This window comes from Bemisia tabaci, chromosome 9 (assembly GCF_918797505.1).
Source record: "Bemisia tabaci chromosome 9, PGI_BMITA_v3".
Taxonomy (NCBI): Eukaryota; Metazoa; Arthropoda; class Insecta; order Hemiptera; family Aleyrodidae; genus Bemisia; species Bemisia tabaci.
In genome coordinates this window covers 32,129,576-32,156,594 of record NC_092801.1, presented here as the reverse complement: position 1 = coordinate 32,156,594, position 27,019 = coordinate 32,129,576, and the positions used below count along the sequence as shown (strand labels likewise).

At 39.8% G+C, this 27,019-nt stretch overlaps 1 protein-coding gene across 8 annotated transcripts in view; it reads right to left on the bottom strand.

Annotated features, from left to right (window-relative positions):
* The window catches only part of Cadps (calcium-dependent secretion activator 1), a 259,032-nt gene extending 233,104 nt beyond the window's left edge, over nucleotides 1–25,928 (bottom strand). For all 8 annotated transcript variants that reach the window (XM_019041273.2, XM_019041278.2, XM_072304444.1 and 5 more), the window contains exon 1: nucleotides 25,763–25,928. The gene's annotated coding sequence lies outside the window, so the exon portion shown is untranslated. The remainder of the gene's footprint in view (nucleotides 1–25,762) is intronic.
* Between the last annotated feature and the right edge of the window lie 1,091 nt (nucleotides 25,929–27,019).

Below are 27,019 nucleotides of genomic sequence, written 5' to 3'. Positions count from 1 at the left end.
TACGTCGTTAAGTCAGAGGATTGAGAATGATTTAAAAAATATCACTTCTACTTTAATCCGTGACAATCCATGAAACTTTGGTCATTTGCCATCATTATGCAACGAGGTTGTGAAGCAGTTTTAGGTGGAAAATTACAAAATAGAATTTTTGACGAAGAACCGTCTCCACTGGAGCTAGAAGACGCAAAGGGTGTTGAAGGATTATTAATGACTTCAGGGACTTAATTTGCTACAAAAAAACAGAATTTTTAAGGATCGTACGTGGGAAAAGGGCGTAACGACGATTTTTAGCTCAATTGAAGGGTGGTTTTAGTGCTCACTAAAACCACCCTTTACGTAGGCTCGAGCCTACGATTTCATAACCAAGGCACGTGGGTTTTTCATGAAGTGGTGATCATGACGAGAATACTCACGCAGTGGCGTGGCGTGCTTTGCGATACATCGACTGATCTGCCATTTAAACCTATTGAAAAGGATCGATAAACAGGGTCTTCGCAACGAATTTTAATAATCGATTCTTGACCATAGCCTCAAATGGGGAAATATCGATTAGTCGATCATACACTCTTAGCCACTGTACTCGCATGCGGGTCATACCTTCACTGAAAGGAAAATCGTGTTTGATTAAAACAAGATGCCGTATTCGTAGTCATTAATTATACTTTAAGGGCTCATTAATGCGGTAGCCATATCGATGGAAGTTGAAAAATGCTTTTCCTCCACTGCGAAGTTGCAATTCTACGCTGGTATTCTTCTTCATAATTCTGTTCGGAAAAATTATGAGTAGAAGATTTTCTCAATACATACATGAGTCGCTTCCATAGCACTCTGTGGCGCTGTGCGACGCTTAATCGCCACAAAACTCGGTCTTACCACAGGTCGTCAGGGATTCAGATTTTCATCATATTTTCTCAATACTTTCTGTAAATTTGTTTCAAACCCTCAAAAATATTTATAGAACACGTCCAAGAGATATATTGACGGTGAAACTGCCAAACCACGTATCTCGGTTTACGACGTTTCAGACTTACTGTCATACTGTATTTTTAAAGAAAAAACTACTCGACGTTCATTCTTCAGGGTTGCCACAGAATTTGGAAAATGAAATTCCCTGACGTTTCCCTGACACACTGGGAAAAAAAACACATTGGATCTAGAGTCCAGACTCTTGAAAACATTGACAAGAAAAAGATCTCTTGATTCAATCAGATTTAAGCTTAAATAAAAAGGAGATCCGCTCAAATTAAGAGGCTTGGTTCTTGATTTAAGCTTAAATCTGATTGAATCAAGAGTATTTTTTCTTGTCAATATTTTTAAGAGTCTGGACTCTAGATCCAATGTGATTTTTTTCCAGTGGACATCCATAGGATTAGAAATCAAAGATTTTATAAATTGCCCATTTGTTCTAGCCCTCACGATGATTTCAGGCGACTTGACAATGCCTTTTTATTGACTGATGTTGTCGGTGCATACTGACGAACAGCCACTGTTTTCAGAAAAAAGTGCATTCTGACAGAGTTTTCCTAGCTGCAAGAGGAAAAATCAATAAGAGGCAATTTTAAGAATAAACACGCCTAAGTCTAGCAACTTGTTCCCGAGTGTTCCATTAGTTTGAGCTTTCAACGAAGTCTCAAAGTAGAAAGTTACCGCTCTATTAAAGAGAGAAGTTTAAGTAAATTGAAGCCAAGACCGCGTACTTTTTCAGTTTCAAACCGAGCCTCATGATCGTTGCCTTCGCTATCTTTGATCCTTGTTCCATCCGATGAAGTGTATTCTTCGTTGGACTTTTTTTCAGAGGATATTACTTTTTTAGATGCTTCTGGGCATCACATCATGCTCGAGAATGTCGGGAATTTGTGCTCAAATGTTAACATTGAGACGCTTGACAATACCTCCGGGTGTACGTTTTAAGTGAATATTGCTAATCGTTTTGCCTTTCGATTTGCGATATTTACTTGATAGTTCTCGTAAGACTATTTCAAAACGTATCTGGCTCAAATTTTGTGTGCAAACACCTGACAATCCTGAGCGTGTTGTGATGCTTAGAAATTCTTCAAAGAAATGTTCAATTGCTTGATATATTTTTCATAGTTCTCTTCGGTATTTACTGATCCTATGTATGATGTATTGTGATAAGTTTCTAGTGTAATTATTGTTATTATGCACTGGAAAAAAACACATTGGATCTAGAGTCTAGACTCTTAAAAACATCGACAAGAAAAAATACTCTTGATTCAATCAGATTTAAGCTTAAATCAAGAACCAAGCCTCTTAATTTGAGCGGATTTCCTTTTCATTTAAGCTTAAAACTGCTTGAATCAAGAGTCCTTTTCTTGTCAATGTTTTCAAGAGTCTGGACTCTAGATCCAATGTGTTTTTTTTCCAGTGTGTTTTTATAAACATTTTCTTGCTGATGATGGGATTTCCCGAAATGCATACTCGCGAAAATAAACTTCTACTACTAACAATGCTTGAACTGGTTTACTTATTCCTTCTTTATGAGATCTTAAAATTCCCTGAAATCCAAAAATTATCGATTGATCGATCGTCTATTGAACCGTTACCAAAAGCGCTGGCGAGGCACTTTAAACCAAGTATGAAGAAGGCATCGAGGCAGAGACAGGGGAGGATCCAGCAAGTTGGCAACATCGCTTTCCCTCCATTTAAGCCTGTGTTAAACAATCGATTCTTGTCGGAGAACCTGGCCCTTCGAGAATCGATACATTTCTATGGGTTTAAATGGAGCGAAACCAATGTTACCAACTTGTTGTATCCGTCAATGGGCAGAGAAGACAAACATGAACTCCAGGCTGTGGTACTAACAATAATAAGTAAATTTAGATCCTTCGGTGAACGTTTGAGTAGGTCAAGTTATACTTGAGGCCTCTTGATTGTTTAAAGCCTCGAAAGATATGGTTATTTACCTAGCGATTGACCTTTCGCTTTTCTTAGCCAAACGAAATGCCACAATGAAAGGGGTGTGCCTGTACACCTACACTCCGGTACCCAGTTGTAAACAACACGGGGGCTACTTATTTGTTTTTTGCTGTTTGACTTAGCGTACATTGAGCTCAGTACTGTCCAACTCCACGCGCGTTCTCCCATGTGGCGCCGTGGCATTTCGTTATTACAAAAATTCTCCTCGATGAGGAAAAACTGCCGCGGCAGAATAAATAAAAGCTTTATTTTTATGGGTCCCTAGACTGCTTTCAACCTGTAATTTAACGTCAGAGGCCATCAGGATTCATGAGTGCACCATATGCGTGCCCATGCAATTACACGAACAAAAAAGATACTAGAAAGTCGGTCATTGTCGTTCATCAAAGCATCCACAAAAAAACATTTTACACAAAATCGGGAAGTGTCTGTTTGTTTCATCCTGAGGAGATGGGGAGGGTAATCTTAACCTCGAGTTAAGTTTATATCGTATGTAAGTTATATCGTTTTAGCGAAATCAGCACGCACAACATACTCGTAACAACAATTGGACTACATTTTGCAATTTGGAACTATAAATTCTAGCCCGGTTTAAAAACAACGTATGTGTCATTAGTTTCCCTATGCACATAAGTGTTTTTCCAGAGGAGCCAGAATTTATAGTTCCAAATTGCAAAATGCAGTCCAATTGCTGCAGACGCAGCTGAGGGTGGATTGAAAACAACCGCATAATTCACGTTGAAGAACATTTTAGCTCCTGAGGTAATATTGTTACCGATAGAGAGTTGTATTTTTAAACTAATTTTTAATGCAAAATAAAAAAGATACCACGCAGGAATTAGCCCTTAATACAGCTGTCTTGCCCAACACTAACCTAGCATGAAAATGAATTGTACTCTTTCGACAAAATTTAAAAAAAAAAAAAAAAAAAAAAAAAAAAAAAAAAAAAAAAAAAATTGGTCGATTTTTAAACATCCAAACGACTTCTTAGAGTCTCTCGGATGATTGGTGGCAATTCGACAAAGAGCGGAAGCTTTTTTCAATAAAATTGTCCGTTTAGACACCAGTGAACCCATTTTTTTCAAACTTTATTTTTGCACTTATGCCTCTCTTCACTATCACGGTAGAATGAGGGTCTCGGTCTCTGGTCTCTGCATGAAACACCCCCTACACTAAAAGAAAAAAGGTACGGGCTACATAGACATACCGTCCGTTTCGGGCTCATAGAGCGAAAGTTCCGGGTGCTGGAACTGTAGCCTCGATTGCTCGGGGTGCTACGCCCGGAATTTGCTGCCTCTGAGCCCGGAACGCGAACAGTATGTTTATACTGCCGTGCTAAGGAAGAACGCCGTATGAACCTTCGAGAGTTGCCAAATTTCCCTCGATAAAACATGTATTTTTGACGAAATTTATACATATTTTCCCTCGAAAAAATTGGATGTTTTAGATTAAATTGCGTACAAAATTGTCTGAAAATTTTGGAAAATAATATTCGCAATTTTCCCAGTAAATTTGGTATTTATCGGAGGAAACTTGGCAACGTCTAAAGGCTCATACGGCGTTTTTCCTTAGCACGGCAGTATATAGCCCATAAGTACGGTTTCCACGGCCAGAGTTTTTTTTAGTGTACATATCGATCAAACGATCAAATATTCAGGATACTTAAACCCTCTTTAGGGGTTTTGATACCAATATTCCATTCCCTTTGGCTTTGAGAAACCCGGGGACCCTCTGTCGCCCCCGCAAAACCGCTCACGGCATGCATGAAACACTGACAAGCCTTTCTAATCCTTGCCGAACATAAACGTATGCGTGTTTACATGAGCCGCGAGTATCCTCGGGCGAGGGCGAGTCATTCCACGTGCGAGCGGGTCTGCGGGGGTGGAATAAAATGACAGGATAAAAAAGTCCGGAAGCCGTGACCCCCGAATTCGATCCCGTTTGATCGACCTGAAAATAGCCTCCCTCCTTCCTCATATTTACAATCCGACGCGTTTGAGACGGTGGCGTGGCACGCTTTGCGATATTCGATTAATCTGCCATTTAAACCTGTGGAAAAGGATCGATAAACAGGGTGTTCGAAACGGACTCCTGATAATCGATTTTTCACCATAGCTTCAAATGGGGAAATATCGAAATCGATCTGAAAATAGCCTCCCTCTTTCCTTGTATTTACAATCTGACGCGTTTCAGACGGTGGCGTGGCGTGCTTTGCGATATTCGATTAATCCGCCATTTCAACCTGTGGAAAAGGATTGATAAACAGGGTGTTCGAAACGGACTCCTAATAATCGATTTTTCACCATAGCGTCCAATGGGAAAATATCTAAATCGATCTAAAAATATCCTCCCTCCTTCCTCGTATTTACAATCCGACGCGTTTGAGACGGTGACGTGGCGCGCTTTGCGATACATCGATTAATCTGCCATTTAAACCTGTGGAAAAGGATCGATAAACAGGGTGTTCGAAACGGACTCCTAATAATCGATTTTTCACCATAGCGTCCAATGGGAAAATATCGAAATCGATCTGAAAATAGCCTCCCTCCTTCCTCGTATTTAAAATCCGACGCGTTTCGAACAGTGGAGCAATGTGCTTTGCGATATATTGATTGATCTGCCATTTAAACCTATGGGAAACGATCGATAAACAAGGTATTCGCAACGAACTCCTGATAATCGATTCTTTACCATTATGTCAAATGGGAAAATATCGATGGTCGATCATTTACGCCTCGCTAAAGGTTCCAGACCAACTTCCAAGTGTTGGTTTTACGGCTCCCCTGAAATACACCCTGTTTCAATTTCCGGATCATTATTTCCTTCATCGCCGTAACTCGAATGCGTGGGTGGGAAAACCGCGTGAGTGGCGAAATAGCTTTTCGTTCAAATTGCGCTCAAAAATTTTAATTTCTGTTCCGATTAGGATTCGAGTCCCTTAATATGGAGAGTGGAGACAACGCGGCCCATGGATATCACAAAAGGGAATAAAGATTACAAGATACAATCCGGTGTCCGACAAATTAGCAGCGTTTAGATATCTATATAACAGGCTAGAGGATATTCCCTTAAGCAAAGAAAAATACATAGAAGATAATCTTCTGCAGGGAACTTAGAAACGCGCCTACATAGAAAACAGCTGAGCGCTTCTCTAATACCAACGTATTGGAGCTTTCCTGCTTGTTACAAATTTATTTCTCTTATTGCCGAAACTCGAAAAAAATCAATAAAACTAAGATATTTCAATCATTATTCAAATATTTTAACCTAGCAGAAATGCGTGAAATATCTCGCCGCTTTGAGGGCACTTTTGTGTTCTGATGTTTTCATCGCTGCCGGTTGGAAAGTCACGTGCAGCCTTGTTTCTTTAAAACATTTCAATTCTTCGAGTGATGCAAATATTTTAACTCCACGGATGTGCGTGAAGTATCCCACTTTTTGAAGGCATTTTGGGTTCTGTTCTTTTCATCGTTGGCGGTTGAAAAGTCACGAACAGCTCTTGTAACCTTAAGACATTTCAACTCCTTGGGTGATACAAATATTTTAACTCAACGGATGAGTGTGAAGTATCTCGTTATTAGAAGGCACTTTCGTGATTTGACGTTATCATCATTGGCGATTGGAAATTCACAAGTAGCTCTTCTTACTTTATTAGCATATTGGAGCTCTTATATGAGCTATTAAACGGGATCTATGTAGACTGTTCTGAAAAACGCATTTTTCGACTTTAACCATCTGTATTTATTCCTAGTTCACTGGAAAAAAAACACATTGGATCTAGAGTCTAGACTCTTGAAAACATTGACAAGAAAACATACTCTTGATTCAATCGGATTTCTGCTTTAATCGAAAGGAAATCTGCTCAAATTAAGAGGCTGGGTTCTTGATTTAAGCTTAAATCTGATTGAATCAAGAGTATTTTTTCTTGACGATGTTTTTAAGAGTCTGGACTCTAGATCCAATGTGTTTTTTCCAGTGTTTACTTAATTATTCATTCTTTTATTCTTATTTTCCTTGTACCCTTTTTTCAATTAAATTATTTTTCCACCACTTCTTGCGGCAACCAGTATCAAACATACGTGTGATTCGAAGTAGTTTACAGCCGTGCTAAGGAAAAATGCCGTACGAACATTCGAGAGTTGCCAAATTTCCTTCGATGAAATGTTTATTATTGAGGAACTTTATGAATATTTTTCCTTAAAATTTTCAGGAACTTTAGTTAAAATTGAACGTAAAAATATCTGAAAAACCAGAAGAAAAATATTCATATATCCAGCAGCGGGCCAGTCATTGAAATTGATAGACAAAGCTATAGACAAAGACGACAAAAGGGATTTGGAGGGTTCCTATTGGTGGAAGCAGGTAGTGGCAATGGACATAGGAGGTAGGTAATGGACTAACTAACAGCAACCCACTAAAGAACCGACAGTTAGTCCATCATTTTCTTCCTTAGTCTATAAGAACCAACCATGTCAACCAATAAGATCGCTCCATATTCCCTATGTCTTCTTGGTCTATCGCTTTGTCCATCAATTTCAATAATCGCCCCGCAAGAAAGTCGTATTTTATTAAAGGAAATTTGGCGACGCACGAAGGTTCATACGGCATTCTTCCTTAGCACGGCAGTATGGCACGTTTATTATTCTAAAAGATGATCTAATTTAGCGTAAACCCCACCTCCTTCCCAATCGAATACAGCTCATTTCACTCGACACCTCGCAAACAGTTTGATTGGAAGCATGGACTGATTGCCCGTCTGCGGAGAGAAGGAAAATTGAACGAAAACAACTCCGTCCCTTCGATTTTTCGCCAGACGCAAGTACCCACTTGACCTCATCCTTTTCTTATACCTTCAAGGATTTCCGGGGTTGCCCGACGGGCGAAAAAACTCAACGTTTACTCGTTTACTTCAATTAAAAATGCTGAATTTCGAGGTAACATCACGCACTACGAGAGATAAATTGCTGTCTCTGAATGTGAGAAAATTAGCTGTCAGTGTCCTGGCCTCCTTCCGTCCCTCTCCACTACTGCCGTGCTAAGGAAGAACGCCGTATGAACCTTCAGGCGCTGCCAAATTTCCTTTGATAAAACTCGAATTCCCTGGTAAACTGATGAATATTTTATTTCCAATTTTTCAGATGATTTTGTTCTCAATTTCACCTAAAGTTCCTGAAAATTTCAAGTTACAATATTTATGTCTTTTCTCAAAAAATAAAACTTTTATCGAAGGAAATTTGGCAACTCTCGAATGTACATACGGCGTTTTTCCTTAGCACGGCAGCACAGGTGTATAGACTTCATTATTTGTTCTCTCAAGTTCCCTTGCTTGTCTTTTCTTTTGCACCTTTCTATCTCTCTTTCCACGGTTCCTGACACCGGGCTACGTTTATTTGGACGCATATCCATATATCCATTCTGACATGAGCCCTGAGATCTAAAAAAAAATACATACATGCCAGGGCTCGTGCACACGAAGGATATATAGCTCCCTATGATTTAAATACATACATTTACCTATGATGTTCAAGGCAAATTCGATCATGGTTATCACTCTTGTTTCATTTTTTCTAAAAGCAAAATTAACCTGCTAACCAACAATGGGAGGGCTAATTAGCATGGGAGGAGGTGGGCAAAACGCGCGTCTGCCATGAACTTTCAAAAAGGAAGCCAGAATAATCGTGAGTAATTGCATTATTATTATACTACTGGCGAATTCAACGTTTATTTAAAAACACATGGTTTAGTGACCCATTTTGCAAAATTTAATCAGAAGTATTTGACGTTTAAGACCAGACGCTATGTTGGACTTTCCGTTCGTTGAATTCCATGATATGACGCACGACAAGGACATTCCATTCCAGGAACCCAGATCCAGTCCCGAAATCGGTCCGCAGATCCGATCCGCGCGATCCAGGGAAATTGCACGTTATTCAAATGGCCCACCACCAGCGGCGCACAGTGGATCGAGTCAGTAGGTGAGGTCGGACAACATTTGGAAACTGTAAAAAAGTACAATGAGCTTATAACTCCGTTAATACAACAATTTGAGGTTTTAAAAGTGGATCCACTGGTTTCTTCGTGAAATTTTCTTCTAGGACAGGGTTGCCACTGAATCTAAAAAATGGAATTCTCTGACATTTCCCTGTTTTCCCGGACAAATTTTGGTGAAATTCCCTGACAATTGAGGATACAGCTGACAGTAAAAAGACATAATTAGAAATAGTTTTTAGGCAAAATTTGTTGTTCGAAACGTTGAACCTATTCTAGAAAACAAATAAAGGTGACTAAACAATTTTTCCCTCACAACTTCGTAATTTTCACTGACATTTCCCGGTTTTCCCTGACAAATTTTGGTGAAATTCCTTGACAATTGAGAGTATGCCATATGGTTAAAAAGACATTAATAGAAATAGTTTTTATGTAAAATTGTGTTGAAACGTTGAACCTATTCTAGAAAACAAATACAGGTGACTAAACCATTTTTCCCTCACCCCTTCGTCATTTTCCCTGACATTACCCAGTTTTCCCTGATTTTCTTAAATTCCCTGACATGTCCCGGTTTTCTCGGTATCCCCTGACTGTGGCAACCCTACTAGAGGCACCCCTTAAAATTTTAAAATGTGACGAAATAAACGTCAAAATTTGCAGTTTGCGTAAAAAATTTCATGTCCGACCTCTCTAATTGACTCGATCCACTGTGCGGCGAGGGCGAGAGGGGGAGGGGGGGTCTCGACGAGAACGAAATTCCGGGCTGCATCAGTGCATCCCGAATAGCCCGGAAGCAGCGCGTGCATTATGCCCTCATAAATTAAGTTTCCTCCGCGTTTCGCATAACTTTCCCATCGGACGACACCCACCCCTGCCAAATCCACGATGAATCCCCGTTGGATTCAGTGCGATTCGTGCGATTTCGGAGAGATTTGGCAGCGTCGGAAGTGCCCTCGCCTGCTCCTGATTGCCCCCTGAGTCCCGAAGATTGCTCGACGCGTGAGTGTAAAGTTTACTGGGTCCCGAAAATCTCGAAGGATGATTTACCTGGGTGATTCCGCTGTGCTAAGGAAAAACGCCAGAAGAGCCTTCAGACGTCCTGAATTTCCTTTTCCGTTTCCTTTCCTGAACATCGAATTCACCGTAACAATTAGGAATATTTTTTTTTCGAATTTTTCAGAAAATTTTGATCGCAATTCGATCTGACATTTAAAAATTTCACGGACGAATATGCGTTACTGAAGAATGCTACTCAGAATTCTGCTTTGCTGAGGAAAAGCGACGTATGAGCCCGAAGTTCAAATTTTCTGGAAAGTTTGAGGATATTTCTCCTCAAATTTTTTTAAGGATACCATTCGCAATTTAACCTTAAGTAACTGAAAGTTGCAAGAAAAAATACGTATATAACTTCATTTTTTATTTTTAAAAAAAACTCCTAAATTGCACGGGAAATAATGGATTGCTGATTTAACATTTAAATTGTTAAGAAATATGTCCGACATGTTTCAAATGTACATTTTACTATGGTGGAAATAGTTTTACACTGTAGAATCTACATTGAAAAATGTCGGAAACTATTTTTATCGACAAAATTGTTAGATCAGCAATTTCGTTTTTTCCGTCTGAATCGCTGGGTGCAAGAGAGGTACTTCCTAGGTTGCGGTGTTTCTACAGTGTTCGAGGTTTCTCTATTTCACTCATAACGAAAAGAGCAAAAAGTGTGTAATGCTCTGAAACTAATCTTGAATATCGTTTATGATTTTACATTTTCTTGAACATGAAATTCCAGAAAAATCGTGAAGTACTTTGCTCTCTAAAATACAAAATAATCGCGGAGAATCCAAAACACAGCGCCCGAGAAATGTTTCTCGCACGCGAGTTATAAACGGAGAGAGCCTCGAAACTCAAAACGCCTTCAGTTTTGTGCGTAGGCAACACGGACATCCCCGGAGTACGAATAGTTGTATTCGGGAGTTACAAGCGCTTTGCGTGTTTAACTTGCAGTTTGTTCATATTCCAGCGCTGTCAATAGTCTTAAAAGAGTAATACTGCCGTGCTAAGGAAGAACGCCGTATGAACATTCGAGGTTGTCAAATTTCCTCGATAAAATGTTTATTTTTGAAGAAAGTTATGAATATTTTTCCTTAAAATTTTCGGGAACTTTAGGTGAAATTGCAATCAACAGTATTTGAAAAATTAAAAGAAAAATATTCATAAGTTTACCAGGAAATTCGTGTTTCATAAATGGAAATTTGGCAACGCCTGAAGGTTCATACGGCGTTCTTCCTTAGCACGGCAGAATATGTCTCTAATTTCATCGCGATGTTGCCAATTTTCCTGAATGAGTGCAAAATTCATAAAACTTATATAATCTCTGTGAACATTATTGAAATCTCCAAAATTTATCGAAGTAGCCGATTTTCTAAGAGAACCACATTATAATAAATTCTTCCCATTTTTCTCGAAAATTTCAAGTGCGCTGAAAATACCACGATGTCAACTATATTCTTAAAGAATTAAATTTCATGAAAATCATCACAACATTGTTTATTATTTCTGGAAGAATTTCAGGTAAGTTAAAAATGTATCGGAAATTTGTAAATCATCGCAAAAATGTAGTAATTTAGTTTCAAAACAGTATCGAATGGAAATACGGCGTTGTTACTTTGGACGGCAGCATTCCAGCGGGCCGATTATTGAAACTGATGGACAAAGCTATAGACAAAGAAGACATGGGGGGTATGGAGCGATCCTATTGGTTGACATGGTTGGTTCTCATTGACTAAGGAAGAAAATGATGGACTAACTGTCGAGTCTTTAATTGGTTGCCGTTAGTTAGTCCATTACCTACCTCCTATGTCCATTGCCACCACCTGCTTCCACCAATAGGATCCCTCCAAATCCCTTTTGTCGTCTTTGTCTGTAGCTTTGTCTATAAGTTTCAATAATCGGCCCACAGGCTGGCGATACCTTCAACATTTCGCGATTCGCGGGGACCGTCGACGCACTTCATAGAATACTCCTCCACGCGAAAATTATAAACATCGTCCGTCGGTCGATAATTCAAATGAAGCTTTCGCCGCGGTCAAAAGGGAGACCAAGGGGGGGGGGGGGGGTGACGAATTGATGACGGGTCAGGCGATTTAATTATCCGCATCTACGCAAACAAGAGTCCCTCCCCTCCCTCCACCCCGTTGGCCACCCGCAAAAAGGCGGAATTAGCCTTGGCAACGGCATTAAAGGTAAGCGAAAAAATTTGCCACCCTTGCTGAGGCTCTAATGGGGTTGTTGCATGATTCAGGAACTGTCGCAAAAATCGACGGATTTATGCTGAAATGAACTCTTAGAAATAAATTTAATCAAAAGGAGCTATGAAACACGCCAATCCTGTATACATTTTGAGCGCTCACCACGCTATGCGTTGCAGACGCTCATTCCGGAGATTTTTCGACTCTGGACTTAATAATGTATCATGCTATAATGGTATAAGACTCCGCTTTGCTCTATGGGTACATCCACCATTTTCAGGGTGTCTACCGGTTCCCAATGTCCCCGATTATCCCCGATTTTAAAAGGGTGTCACCGATATCTCCGAAAGCCCCCAATTCTCTTGTTCAGGTCCCCAAAAAATGACAAAAATCGTCCTCAACACCAGCATTTTCAAATTTTCCCACCAGCCGCGGCGGCGCGGCATAACCAGGAATAAAAAAACTGAAGTGTTGCTTGGTTTTTCGTATGTTTTCATCGGTTCAACATGACTTGTAAAATTAATCGTATAAAACACGCCTTTTAACGCTCGAACTAGCTCCCTTTCTCTTACTATTTCGGGAAAAAAAGTTCCCGATTTTCTTGAAAAAACACCCCTAAAGGTCCATGAAAGTCCTCAATTGTGGTTTTTTATAACTAGTGGTAGACACCCTGATTTTATGTGGCGGGAAGCGATTCTATTTTTCAAAAAGGGGAGAAAACTATGTCTCCTCTCTAGAATTTATCCCATCTCCGCGCCGTGTCCTTTCCTCTCCAGCGCGTGACACCACCTATTTTTCCCTCGTTTATTTCTCCGGTTCCCGAATCTTTACTCGGGCTCCATCGAATCGCTGACAGATCTTCATACAAAATCAGTTCAATTTTTAGGGCGGCAACGTGTTCAAAGCGACGTTTCATACCGTGAATCTGGCAACCGTGCACCTCTTCATTCTCCATTCATCTTGCCGAGGGCGGAACGGGGGCTCCTCCTCGCATCCCTGTGAGGACCCACGCACAAATCGAAATTTAATGGGTCCAGATGAGTGGAGCACGGAACAACACACCCACTACGTCACCCTCCAGCTGGAGGGCACGCAGCGCTGCATGGCGATGACGGAATGAACTGAATATTTTAATCGCATGCATGAGCAATTCTGCCGTGCTAAGGAACAACGACGTATGAGACTTCAGGCGTTGCCAAATTTTCTCAAGCAAAGTACTCATTTTCGAGAAAAATTGATCATATTTTTTCTCCAATTTCTCAGATAATTTTGTGTGTAATTTGATCTAAAGTGTCTGAAAATTTCGGGGAAAAATATTCATAACTTTTATCAAAAACAAACATTTTATTGGAGGAAATTTGACAACTCTCGAATGTTCATACGGCGTTCTTCCTCAGCACGGCAGTATTACTCCTCTAAGACTATTGACAGCGCTGGAATATGAACAAACTGCAAGTTAAACACGCGAAGCGCTTGTAACTCCCGAATACAACTATTCGTACTCCGGGGATGTCCGTGTTGCCTACGCACAAAACTGAAGGCGTTTTGAGTTTCGAGGCTCTCTCCGTTTATAACTCGCCGCTGTGCGCGGTTGCATTGCATCTTTCACACATTCCTTTTCGTATTGTTTCTACTGTCAGTTAAAATATCAAATTTACTGGAACTCTATTTAGTGTCGATCATCAAGATAGAAAACTTGTGACAAAATATTTGTAAAAATTGCGGCTGATTAATATAATTTGATCAATTAGAAGAAAAATTATATATATGCCAGTGATGCAGAAAAGGTGGAAAAAGTTTTACCTTTATTCCTTAATAGCAATGATCATTTCGCGCCTAAGCGCATCATCAGGACGTAAATACCGTAATCATATAGCTTTGAAGAAACGCACGTCACATATAAAAAAAAAAATTATAAAAATAATAATATAATTTGATCGCATCGGATGGAGATTGGTCGGAATTCCATGAAATCGAGTGCGCTGGATCAACTTCAATGATTAATTTGATGAAGATTTGGAAGCTCAGTAAAAAAATTAAAATGAATAAAATTTTATGCCTACTCACCTCCACATAGGTTTTATATTGAGGGACGCATTTTGGATTAATTATATCCAGAGGCAGATCCAGCAATTTGGCAACACTGGATTTCCTCCATTTAAACCTATGCTAAATAATCGATTCTTTTCGGAGCACCTGGTCCCTCCAAGAATCGATACATTTCCATAGGGTTAAATGGAGAAAAGACATTGTTGCCAATTCGCTGGATCCTCCAATTATTATATCAGGGTTCAAACCAAGAATAACTCGTACTTTCAATTTGAAAAAATAAATTAATCACTGACTGAGATTTGTGCTTATTTTGCGTGAAGTCGCGTTTAATACAGTTATATTAGTTATTGTATTATTTTCTTTGACAGTTATATTAGTTATTAAATAATTTTCTTTCACACTTATATTAGTTATTATTATGTTATTTTCTTTGACTCAAACTATGGCAAGTTCATTTATTGTTTTTATTACTCATATATTTTACCCTTATACTTCTTTGGCGTTTGTATCCATTAAAAAAGAAGTTACCACTTTTTGTTTTTATAATATGAAATGTGCTCGGTACTAGATGGCCTGACAAACAGGTATGTGCCCTAGTCGCTCGTAGAAGTAAAAGAATTAGAAGAATAAGAAAAAATAAGTGATAATTTGGTGCATATTGATGACTGGATGCGAAAAATGCGTACCTCAATTGCGATGTTTAAAAATGTCCGAATATATTCAATTTTCTGCAAGAAAAACTACTCAAAATATTTCCTTGCAATTCCGAATGATTTTCTTTTAGAATAAGTGAAATAAATCCACGGATAATTTAAAAAAAAACTATAGGTTAGTTTTTCTTAAAAGAATTAATAAAGAGCAAAGACTTACAACGTATCAACCTGAGGCGCACATTTTTCGAGTCTTAAGTCTAAAATTATAAGTCTTAAGTCTTTAGTCTTAAGTTTAGAATTAAACATAATGTATATGTATTATAATTCCTGTATAAGAAAGTGAATAATTTAACAAACAAAATAAATCGACTTTTGCCGATTACATGCAATTTAATGATGTAAAGCAGCAGTGGACTAGGTCCCTTTGTTAAACGGAAAAATTAAGATTTTTTAATTCATGCAACAGCGCTAATAAGTCGAGGGGATCACACCCAACACGGGCTCAATACCCCGCTTACAACAGTGTCGGGAGCTTTGTTTGTGTATGTGTTTTCGCGTCTTGTTTGAACAATTAAGCGTCTGTGTTTGCGCGTCAGTCCGAGAGAGGCTCTTCGCTAATAACGCTACAGTCCGGGCTGTTTTTTTGTGAGGAAAAACGACCGGATATTTTCGAAAATATTTTCAAGCGACGAGACCATACTAAAGTTGTATTCGGTTCTGATTGAACAAAAACGGCATAATCTTACTTGGCTAGGAAAAAAATACGCGTAATTTTTAATTTTTTCATAGATATATTTTAATAAAATTTCATTTGATCGATTTTCAAAGCATTAAACACATATCGACGGTGAAAGTCGGCAATCACATAACTCGTTTTGCGGTGTCTGAAAATCTCCGCCTCTACGTCATTTTTTTAAAGGAGAACAAATTGATATTATTCCTTGAAGTTTTTGCAGAATTTTCTTCGCATTGAGAAGAAAAATCATGACAGTTTTAAAGAATTGCCGTTGAGTAGTTTTCCATTTTAAAAATAAAGTATGACAGGAAGTCTGCGACGTCGCAAACCGAGTTATGTGATTGCCGACTTTCACCGTCGATATATGTCTCTTTTATACTGCCGTGCTAAGGAAGAACGCCGTATGAACCCTCAGGCGTTGCCAAATTTCCTTCGGTAAATCAAGAATTATCGGGAAAATTTGTATATATTTTTCTTCAAATTTTTCATGTAATTTTGTTCGCAATTTCACCTAGAAATTCTGAAAATTTCAAGGTAAAATATGCATGGGTTTCCTAAAAAATATGCATTTTATAGAGGGAAATGTGGCAACTCTCGAATGTTCATACGATGTTTTTCCTTAGCATGCACGGCAATATAGCTTTGATGAAATGACTTTTGAGGCACACATGTTGTTTTACATCGTTTCAGAAAAGTCCTAAACTCACAAACGCCAATATTTCTGCTTATCGAACTTCGACTCATGGACAACAAACTTGAGCTCCAGTGCATAAGACTAACTTGAGATGGGTGTGATTTTTTATAAAATCCGATCCAATCAAAATTACGTTTTTGAAAAATCGAAACCAATTAATCCGAACAAAAGACAGCACACTGAAGTAGAGTTCGGGTTACAGAAAACTCACAATCAATAAAGAATCTTCAATTAACATCGAAACAAAGTGGAAGGACGAGCGACTGACATCGTAGCGCCTGGATGCAACTATTCGTGTTCGAGGGATGTCCTCGTTGCATAAGCGAAGAATTGAAGGCGTTTTGTTTTTTGGGCCGTTTCGTTTTGCTTGCACCACGTTGCGTGTCGCGGCGAGGGCTGCAATACGGTTACGTAAAGTTTTAACCATTGCACAATTTGGAGGCATTGCTCGCGAAATATTGCCTGCATTTTGCTATCAGGAACTACAATTTCTGGCTCAGTTAAAAAAACAACGCATGTGTCATTAGTTCCCCTACGCACAAAAGTGTTTTCACTGATGAAACAGATATTGTAGTTCCTAATTGCAAAATAAAGTCCATATCGACGGTGAAACTACCAAACCACGTATCTCGGTTTGCGACGTCGCAGACTTCCTGTCATACTTTATTTTTTAAATGAAAAGCTACTTAACGTCCAGTCTTGAAAATTTCCGTGATTTTTCCTCTTCGTGCGGAGAAAATTCTGTGAAAATTTCAAGGAATGATATTGATTTGGTCTACTTCAAAAAAATAAAATGTGAGCGGAGATTTTTAAACACCGCAAACGAGATACGTGGTTTGGTAGTTTCACCGTCGATATGATCTAACTATCGAGCTCAGGCTAACTGTGTCAATGGAATAATTGTGGCTGCACATAAGGGACTTTCTTTGGCCTGAATATTCAAAGCGTTTAATAATAGCCTTGGAACTGAGCCCGATTCTGAAAGCAATGATATTAAAAATTGAGAACAAAAGTTGAGCTACTAGCAGACTTTACAATTATATGCAATAATTGCGACTCAGGTCATGCTTTATTTAAAAAAAAAAACGATGCTCAAGAGGATGTTAATATATTTACAATTTTACGTAATTATTGCATATATGTGTAAAATCGGCTAATAGCTCAACTTTTGTATCGCATTATGAGTAGCCAAAAACCGAAAAATCTTGTTAAAAATTGAAATTGACCAAGTAAAAACTTTTTGAGCGTATTTGAAACTTTTGACCAATTTTAGGACGAACAAATGATTCTATAAGTACCTGTCCATTTTCGGCAGTTTTTATGAATTTCATGTAATCTTATAATGTTATCATCGGGCTTCCCGCAAACTTCAGCCGTTTGTGCAGGTATTCTATCGAACATAGAGAAACTTGATTGAAATTACGTCCATAGAGGTATAAGCTACGAGGGGCGTTCAATAAGTAAGTATCCCCCCTCTCTAAAATCCATTAAAATGGACCAATTTTAAAAAAACTTGGGCTCAAAATCTTCCTTAGGATATTTTGAGTTCAACGAAACAAACCGCAACAAAATCGGACCATGTGCGGCCGAACGCGAGCCGTTTGAACGCGCCGAGGTGCTCGACGCTCCCGCCAAATCCGCGAGGATTTGAAGTCCGCTACAGGAGAAGAGCTTCTCTGCCAAAGCCTTAGTCGTTCATCACTGACGAAAAATCAAAGAAATTTTTGTAGAATAAGGGGCTTACCTCACTTCTCCACAAAACCAGCTCGATCCAAGCAAGTCTGATACTGAGACTAAGACTAAGAGAACAGCTTTTGGATGCCTCGTGCGTGGAAGTCTTTCAGCTGACCGCGGATGAAAGAGTGGACGGCTTGTTTGACCTCTTCCACTGATTCAAAATTAACTCCTCCGAGTTCAGATTTCAGATACGATAATAAATAGCAAACCAGACCACCATTTATTCCCGTTCCTGAAATCTGAACTTGGAGGAGTTAATTTTGAATCAGTGGAAGAGGTCAAACAAGCCGTCCACTCTTTCATCCGCGGTCAGCTGAAAGACTTCCACGCACGAGGCATCCAAAAGCTGTTCTCTTAGTCTTAGTCTCAGTATCAGACTTGCTTGGATCGAGCTGGTTTTGTGGAGAAGTGAGGTAAGCCCCTTATTCTACAAAAATTTCTTTGATTTTTCGTCAGTGATGAACGACTAAGGCTTTGGCAGAGAAGCTCTTCTCCTGTAGCGGACTTCAAATCCTCGCGGATTTGGCGGGAGCGTCGAGCACCTCGGCGCGTTCAAACGGCTCGCGTTCGGCCGCACATGGTCCGATTTTGTTGCGGTTTGTTTCGTTGAACTCAAAATATCCTAAGGAAGATTTTGAGCCCAAGTTTTTTTAAAATTGGTCCATTTTAATGGATTTTAGAGAGGGGGGATACTTACTTATTGAACGCCCCTCGTACTAATAGCGGGTCATCCGTCTTTCCAAATCCTCGCGGTGCTATTCGCCTCGCCCTCACCGCGCCGCAAGTGAAACAGTGAGGACTGGAAAAATCAAAATGCCTTCAATTTCGTGCTTATGCTACACGGACATACCTCGAGTACGTATAGTTGTATCCAGGCGTTAAATTGAAATTCGAGTTTCGTTCGTCACACGAGGTACCACACTGAGACGTCTTCAAGTCATCTCAACGTCACTAAGTTTTGCCAACCAATCCAAGAAAGTCGACTATTTTTTATTTTCAGGAAGTTGACAAATTTCAGAAAAATGTATTGATATTTGGCATGCATTACGTCGCTGCTGACATACTTAACACTGCAATAACATTGCAACTTAACCAATTTTCAAAGAAACTGAAATGTATATGATATTATTGTGATGTTGCCGCTTTGTTAAAATTTCCGGTGTGTTAACAATTATCCAGGCGAATCTAAATTTTCCGAAAAATTAAACTATAGTTAAAATATACTCCACTTATTTCTTCAAAAAATTCTGGTATGTTTCCTAAATGCCTGGAGGTTCATAGGGCGTTTTTCCTTAGCACGGCAGAATGGGATAAAAGGTCAACTTTAATGAAAATTTAAATGCTTCCTGGTGAAAAACTCGGATTATTTTACAGATTGGCAACACCGCGCGCCGGGGAGGGGGGAAGACGAACGAGTGACAGGCCGAAGCACGGACGCTTTGTTCCATGCGCTGAACTTTCCAAGCTGAAACTTTTTCAACTCTGAACTCGTCGAAAGAGAGCTTCAGCTTTGGAGAGCTGCAAGTCGTTGGCTTTGTAGGGGTTGAAACGGAGGCGCTCCTTGAATATACTGAGCCAAGTGAAGAGCCAAGGATACGAAATAAAGGGTAGCATTAATTAGTAATTACTCTTTAAAAAAAGACACGGAGTTTCAGAGGTGTCGGGATACATCGAAGTAGACTTGCAAGGATGAGAGGGAACAAGGACCCCAATAGCCCTCGGATTGTCGAAATTGATAGACAAAGCTATAGACATAGCAATAGAGAAGGAGAGGTAGAATAATATATACATAGAGTAATATAGTTATTAATATCTAAGTGCTGACATAAAACAGCACTTAAATATATTAAATCTACATATATAAGTAAAAGAAAGATATTAATCATGTCTTCTCTGTCTATTGCGAGTATGGAGCAATCCTGTTGGTTGAAATGGGTGGTTCTTATAGACTAGTGGGGTAAATGATACAGACTAACCATAAGGTCTCTTGAAGAAGACATTGAAAGCATGGGACGATCCTATTGGTTAAAATGGTCGGTTCGTATGGGCTACATATATAAACATATAAGATTTATAAGGATAGGTTCGCTAAACCAACTGCGGCTGATTCTTAAACTTGATAGACAAAGCTATAGACAAAGAAGACATAAGGAGTATGGAGCAATCCTATTGGTTCAAATGTGCGGTTCTTATAGACTAATAAGGTAAATGCTAGACTAAGCATAAGCTTTCTTGTGGGTTGTCGTTAGTTAGTCTATTACCTACCTTCTATGTCAATCACAACCACCCGCTTTCACCAATAGGATCCCTCCATATCCCTGCTGTCTCCTTTGTCTATAGCTTTTTCTATAAGTTGCAAAAATTAGCCCTTTGGACTATACTTTGCAATAAGAAACCCCTATTTTTAGGAGGGCGCATTTACATAAAAAGGAAATATATCCATTGCCTCTCTTCCCCCTTTTCTTTCTCCTTTTTTCAGGCGAACGGGTGTTAGAGCGTGCGCCTCCTGCATCCCGCCCACCCCCCCCCCCCCCCGATTCGCTTTCGGCCATTTCTTTCATGTTATTTGCGCGAATCGCGCTCTATACGTGAAATTTTGGTTAAGAAACGAGTAACAGAATGCTTAAATCGGGGTGTCCACTAAAACGAGCTAGCCAAAAATCATTACTTTTACAATGCATTTTCACTACTTTCCCGAAAATTCGGTACCTCCTCAACAGAAAAATTCAGTGCTTTATCAGTGCCTCCATTTGACCAAATTCGAAAAAGTTCAGACATTTGAATTTCTCGCTCAGAAATGAAAAAAATTCCGGACCTCCTTGCGAAACATCTGCACTTTTTCGGTATTTCCGGACCGCCCTATAAAAATCAGAACTATTTCCGGACTTCCTGGAAATTCCGGACTTGAAGACACCCTGTTAAATTCGTACCTTTTCTACATCACTGGAAAAAAAAACACATTGGATCTAGAGTCGAGACTCTTAAAAACATCGACAAGAAAAAATACTCTTGATTCAATCGGATTTTGTTTAAATCAAGAACCAAGCCTCTTAATTTGAGCGGATTTCCTTTTGATTTAAGCTTACATCTGATTGAATCAAGAGTTCTTTTTCTTGTCAATGTTTTCAAGAGTCTGGACTCTAGATCCAATGTGTTTTTTTTTTTTTTTCCAAAGAGGACTATTTCAAGCAGAGAAATTCACGATTTTCCTCTAAATAATAATAGATAATAAATAAATATACATATAAATAATTTATAAATTAAATAAATAATAAAAAAATCGATAAATAATAAATATCTAATAATAAATATTTAATCGGGAGAAGCGTGGCAACATCGGGAGGCTCATACGTGATTTTCCATTACCGTCGTCGACGGCGAAAGTGACGTCCGGAAGAGGGGAATCTCGTTCGGTGGGCTCACGCAGGAATCCAGGTTACGGAGAGGGTGGGAGGGGGGAGTCCTGGATCATCTCGGACTCGCCCCCAAGACACAAAACATAAATCAATCAATCAATTTCCACGGAATCGAAGGGGGGCGGGAGTGGGGGCGCGGAGCCCCGTGTGTCGACATCGCCTCTGCTAACTGGAGCGTGAACCGAAACCTCTTCGGCGAAAATAGGAGCCTAGACCACTATCGTCTTCTTACGGCCGGTGTTGCCGGGCATCCGAAAGCTCGCGATTTTGGCCCAGGGATAGGTAAACTTCCCGCTTTGTTATGGGGAATTAAGAACAGACCAATAGACAAGGTACAATAATGGACCACTAGACAAGGTAAGAATTTCAGCATTTTGGATCATGTTTCTTTACTAAAATGTCACGTACAATACGACGCGCACAACGAAATTAACCGAAATCGACTCCTTCCAAAGATATTTAATGATTCTTGATGCGTGAATTCAAACCACCCGCTCATGAAAACTCAATGCTCTACGTGATTCACATCGTGCGCTAAACGTTATCATGACAGTCTCTGCGATATAAAAATCTGGCAACCTCAATCTTGACGCTTTGGCTCAGCTATAGCAAATTGCTTACAGTTTGAACAACACATGGTGGAAAATGAACATTACTCGGTTGAGAAGCTTGTTGAAACCGTCGTATTGCGCGACTCAACTCACGTAGAGCCTTGAGTTTCTTGTCAGCGGGCAGTTCAAATTCCTCGTAACCAATGTGAAATAAAAATGTTAATATCTCCGTTAGAAATTTTGGTTAAGATACATGTATCAGAATGCTTACATTCGTACCTTGTCTAGTGGTCCATTAAGATATTGACGTTTTGAGCTTTCACCACCCTCTGCATAAAGGACGCTCTTTTCGGAGATTTTTTCGGCCCGGAGCTTGTAACAGGCTAAAATTGTAAGATCTCGAAGAGTGGGGTTTGATTTTCTATCAATGTTTTCGTTGCGCAAATATTTGGTGGAAATTACTTTAAATACGATTATATGAAACCTGCTTTTTTCGCCATATGCTGTTTGGTCGGAAAGGTCCTCATACGCTGTTTCTAAATTGAGTCAGAAATTGTGGTTCCTAGCTGCCTAAGGAGTCCAATGCCAAGCCTCTTGTTCTCGCTTCAAGCTTGATTTATGCGATCTGTTAAAATCGGTCCATTTAATAGTTTTTTATTGCAAAATGGACGAATTTAAAGCAAAATGAACTGTATCCGATGTGGCATGAGTCATGTAATGCGTGCTTTCTTATGGATCTCAAAGCTCATGTCAGAGAGGATATAGTTCTTTTTGATTTAAATACGTTCAAATGTAGTTTCAATCGTTCATGCTTGTCGTGAGATCGTTCCCTCATAGCACGATAAGTACAATCTAAATAAGTATCAATATCGTATAAAGGATCTTGTAGTATCTAATATGCATCATATGATGAGTATGGTGATAGTTTCTACATTGAAAACCCCTAGGAGAGATCATTGCAAGTTAAATCTCTTAAAATTACTGTCGTCAGCGCAGTTTAAACATCTTCAACATCAAAAGCTGGAATTGACAGCACCTCTATTAATATCTATCACGAGGTAGAATGATGAGAATGGATTATTCTTATGGGGCAAACTTCCTGAATGAGGACTCTCAGTATGAAAAGTATAAAATAAAACGTCAATTCACGGTTGGTTATGGCCATCTCTGGTATTTTCTGACGGTGGTCAATGTCAGCAGCCCTAAATACATTGTAGGGACAAGCGCAATGAGTTTGAATGCAGATAATTCACCCATGAAAAACTTCATCGGTGAATTTTCTCAAAGAAAGCAAGAATGATAAGTGCTCAATGCACAGCTGGTGTTTTCTGGGCATCAAATGAAGGATAAAAATCCATTACGTCCAATTGGGTTGACTCGCATGGGTGCTTCGACCTCAATTAACTCTCTAAAAATGGTTATTTCCGGGCATGAAATGGACTACATTTTGCGAATGGAAACCACAATTTCTGGCTCGGATTAAAAACAACGTACGAGCGATTAGTTTCCCTATAGGCATAAGTGTTTTTACGGATGGGCCAGAAATTTTAGTTCCTAATTGCAGGATGTAGTCCGAAAGAAAGTTGAACACCTGGTCGACGATGATAGTTGGTTATGTTTTTTGAGAGGTTGAAATACGCGAATCAATACACGAGCGACCTAAGATACCTCGCAGTGACTGGATGCACAACTAGGTTAAATGTCGGACGACTGACCTCAGGAACTATCAAATGTTTACAATATTCATATTTTACAGGAAAAGCATCAACACTAATTTAATATTCTGGAGTATACTCCTTATAAACTGGAGGAGACTCACAGAGAGTAATTGCGTTATTAAGTTTCGTTTCTCTGGTAAAATATATACAAACTTACAGGAAATTTGGGAACACGAAATGCAGTTAAGCTATTTCCTCTTGGAATGTAGGATAAACATTCGATAGAAATAAGCCTTTTTGGTGGAGACGAGTTGCGGAATCAATACCCGACCTATTCAGGACACTTCACAACAACTACGTGCTCAAATAGGTAGAAAGGCATAAGATTGACAGCGGCATGAAATGTAGTTAAGGTGTTTCTACTCCCAATGTAGGATAAACATTCTATGGTAAGCCTTTTTGGTGGAGTCGGGTTACGGAATCAATATCTGAGCTATCCAGGACACCTCACAACAACTACCTGCTCAACTAGGTAGAAAATCATAGAAGATTCACCACGAGCATAATTTTGCGGTAACGAATCACTTTCTTTGCACAAAATCAAGCAAAATTCAGGCGTAAAATGTTGTGAATTTATACTTCTTCACAAAGGGGAAACTTATATCAATAGTTATAGGGCGTCATGCTGTTAAGTCCTCTGGTAAAATATATAAAACTAAGAGGCAATTGGGCAACTTGGAATGCAGTTAGGCGATTTCTGTTCGAAATGTAGAATAAGTATTCAATACAGATAAGCCTTTTTGGTGGAGTCGAGTTGTGGAATCAATACACCCGAGCTATCCAGGACACCTGACAACGTGTTAGTTTTAGCTAGGTAAAAATATATACGAACTTAGAGGTGATTGGGCAGCATGAAATGCAGTTAGGCGATTTCTACTCGGAGTGTAGGATAAAAATTCAACATAGATAAGCCTTTTTGGCGGAGTCGAGTTGTGGAATCAAAACTCGAGCTATCCAGGACACCTGACAACGTGTTACAGTTTTAACTGGGTTAATATATATACGAACTTAGAGGAAATTGGGCGACATGAAATGCAGTTAGGCGATTTTTTCACAGCATGTAGGATAAACATTCAATATAGATAAGCCTTTTTGGTGGAGTCGAGTTGTGAAATCAATACCCGAGCTACCTAGGACACCTGACAACGTGTTAATTTTAGCTAGTTTAAAATATATACGAACTTAGATAGAGTTGGGCAACATGAAATGTAGTTACACCATTTCTTCTTGGAATGTAGGCTAAACATTCGATAGAGATATGCCTTTTTGGTGGAGTCGAGGTGTGGAATCAATACGTGAGCTATCCAGGGCACCTGACAACGTGTTGGTTTTAGCTAGGTTAAAATATATACGAACTTACAGGAAATTGGGCAACATGAAATGCAATTAGGCGATTTCTACTCGGAATGTGGGATAAACATTGGATAGAGATAAGCCTTTTTGGTGGAGTTGAGTTGTGGAATCGATACCTGAGCTATTCAGGACACCTCACAACTACGTGCTCAAATAGGTAGAAAGGCATAAGATTGACAGCAGCATGAAATGTAGTTAAGGTGTTTCTACTCCCAATGTAGGATAAACATTCTATGGTAAGCCTTTTTGGTGGAGTCGAGTTGTGGAATCAATACCCGAGCTATCCAGGACACCTCACAACAACTACATGCTCGACTAGGTAGAAACTTATAGAAGATTCACCACGAGCATAATTTTGCAGTGACGAACTACATTTTTGCACGAAATCAAGTAAAATTCAGGCGTAAAATGTCGTGAATTCATACTTCTTCACAAAAGGGAAACATATATCCCTACTTATAGGACGTCATGCTGTTAAGTCCTCTGGTAAAATATATAAAACTAGGAGGAAATTGGGCAACATGAAATGCAGTTAGGCGATTTCTACTCGGAATGTAGGATAAACATTCAATATAGATACGCCTTTTTGGCGGAGTCGAGTTGTGGAATCAATACCCGAGCAATCCAGGACACCAGACAACGACCAAGTTCAAACTAGGTTAAAAGCCGTTCGACTCACCTTAGGCACAATTCCCGTGGAGTTTTCCTGGACGACGAGAGAGGGAATTCTCAGCCGAGGGGTTTTACTTCATGATGGTCGACGTCGACGAAGGCGGGGACGTGAAAAACGCGATCCGAGCTGACGACACTGCCACTAAACCGTCGACGCGGGCCACTGATAATCAATGACTAGCGGCCCACGGGCGGAGCGGGGCGACGCGCGCGCGCCCCGACCCGAGCGCCCCCCGCGGCCGCCCCGCGAAGCTCCCGTTAAGGCGGGAAACGCCAGCTTTCCCGGACGCCCGAGCGCGAGCGCGGCTTCCGGGATGGGACGCGCGTCCAGAGCTTCCCGCTCCGCTTTCCGGGAAGCCGAGGGAGTTGCCCGAGTTAGCACCGTGCTTGAGGCAATGGCAAAACCCGGGGATGGGAAATTCAACTTGGGTAGTATTTCGGGGCCAAATCGACTAAATTTTGCAATTTGGAACTTTAAACAACTCACAACGTTGTTTTCATTCCCAGCTCACTTCAGAAACAACGCATGTGGGGTTTATACCTCTTATGCGGATGAAAGCTAGCTTTTGGTGAAAAAAAGGCGATGGATTGCTCAAATTTGGTAAAATTTCGGCGCCAAATGGACTACATTTTGCAATTTGGAACTTTTATTTTCAGCTCACTTCAGAAACAGCGTATGTGCGATGTATTCCCCTTTGCGGATGCGATTCTTTATTAGACAATTATAGAGTGATGAAAAGCTCATCCTTGGTAGTAATTTGGGGCAAAATCGACTATATTTTGCAATTCGGAACTTTAATTTCCAGCTCACTTCAGAATTAACGTATGCGCGACTTATTCCCCTATGCGGATGAAAGCTTTTACAAATGGGTAGATATTGTAGGTATTCCGGGAATCCGGGGAGTTGCCCGAGTTAGCGCCATGCTCGAGGCAATGGCAAAAACCGGGGATGGGAAATTCAACTTTGGTAGTATTTCGGCGCCACATCGGCTACATTTTGCAATTTGGAAGTGTTATTTCTAGCTCACTTTGGAAACAACGTATGTACCATCAGTTCCCATACGCGGATAAGTGCTTTTACGAATTTGTCAAAAATTGTATAAGGGATTTTGAGGAAGTTGAGCGAGTAAGCGCCATGCTTGAGGCAATCGCAAAAAACGGAGATGGGAAGCTCAACTTTGGGAGTATTACAGGGCCAAATTGGATATACATTTTGCAATTTGGAAGTTTTATTTCTAGCTCACTTCGGAAACAACGTACGTAC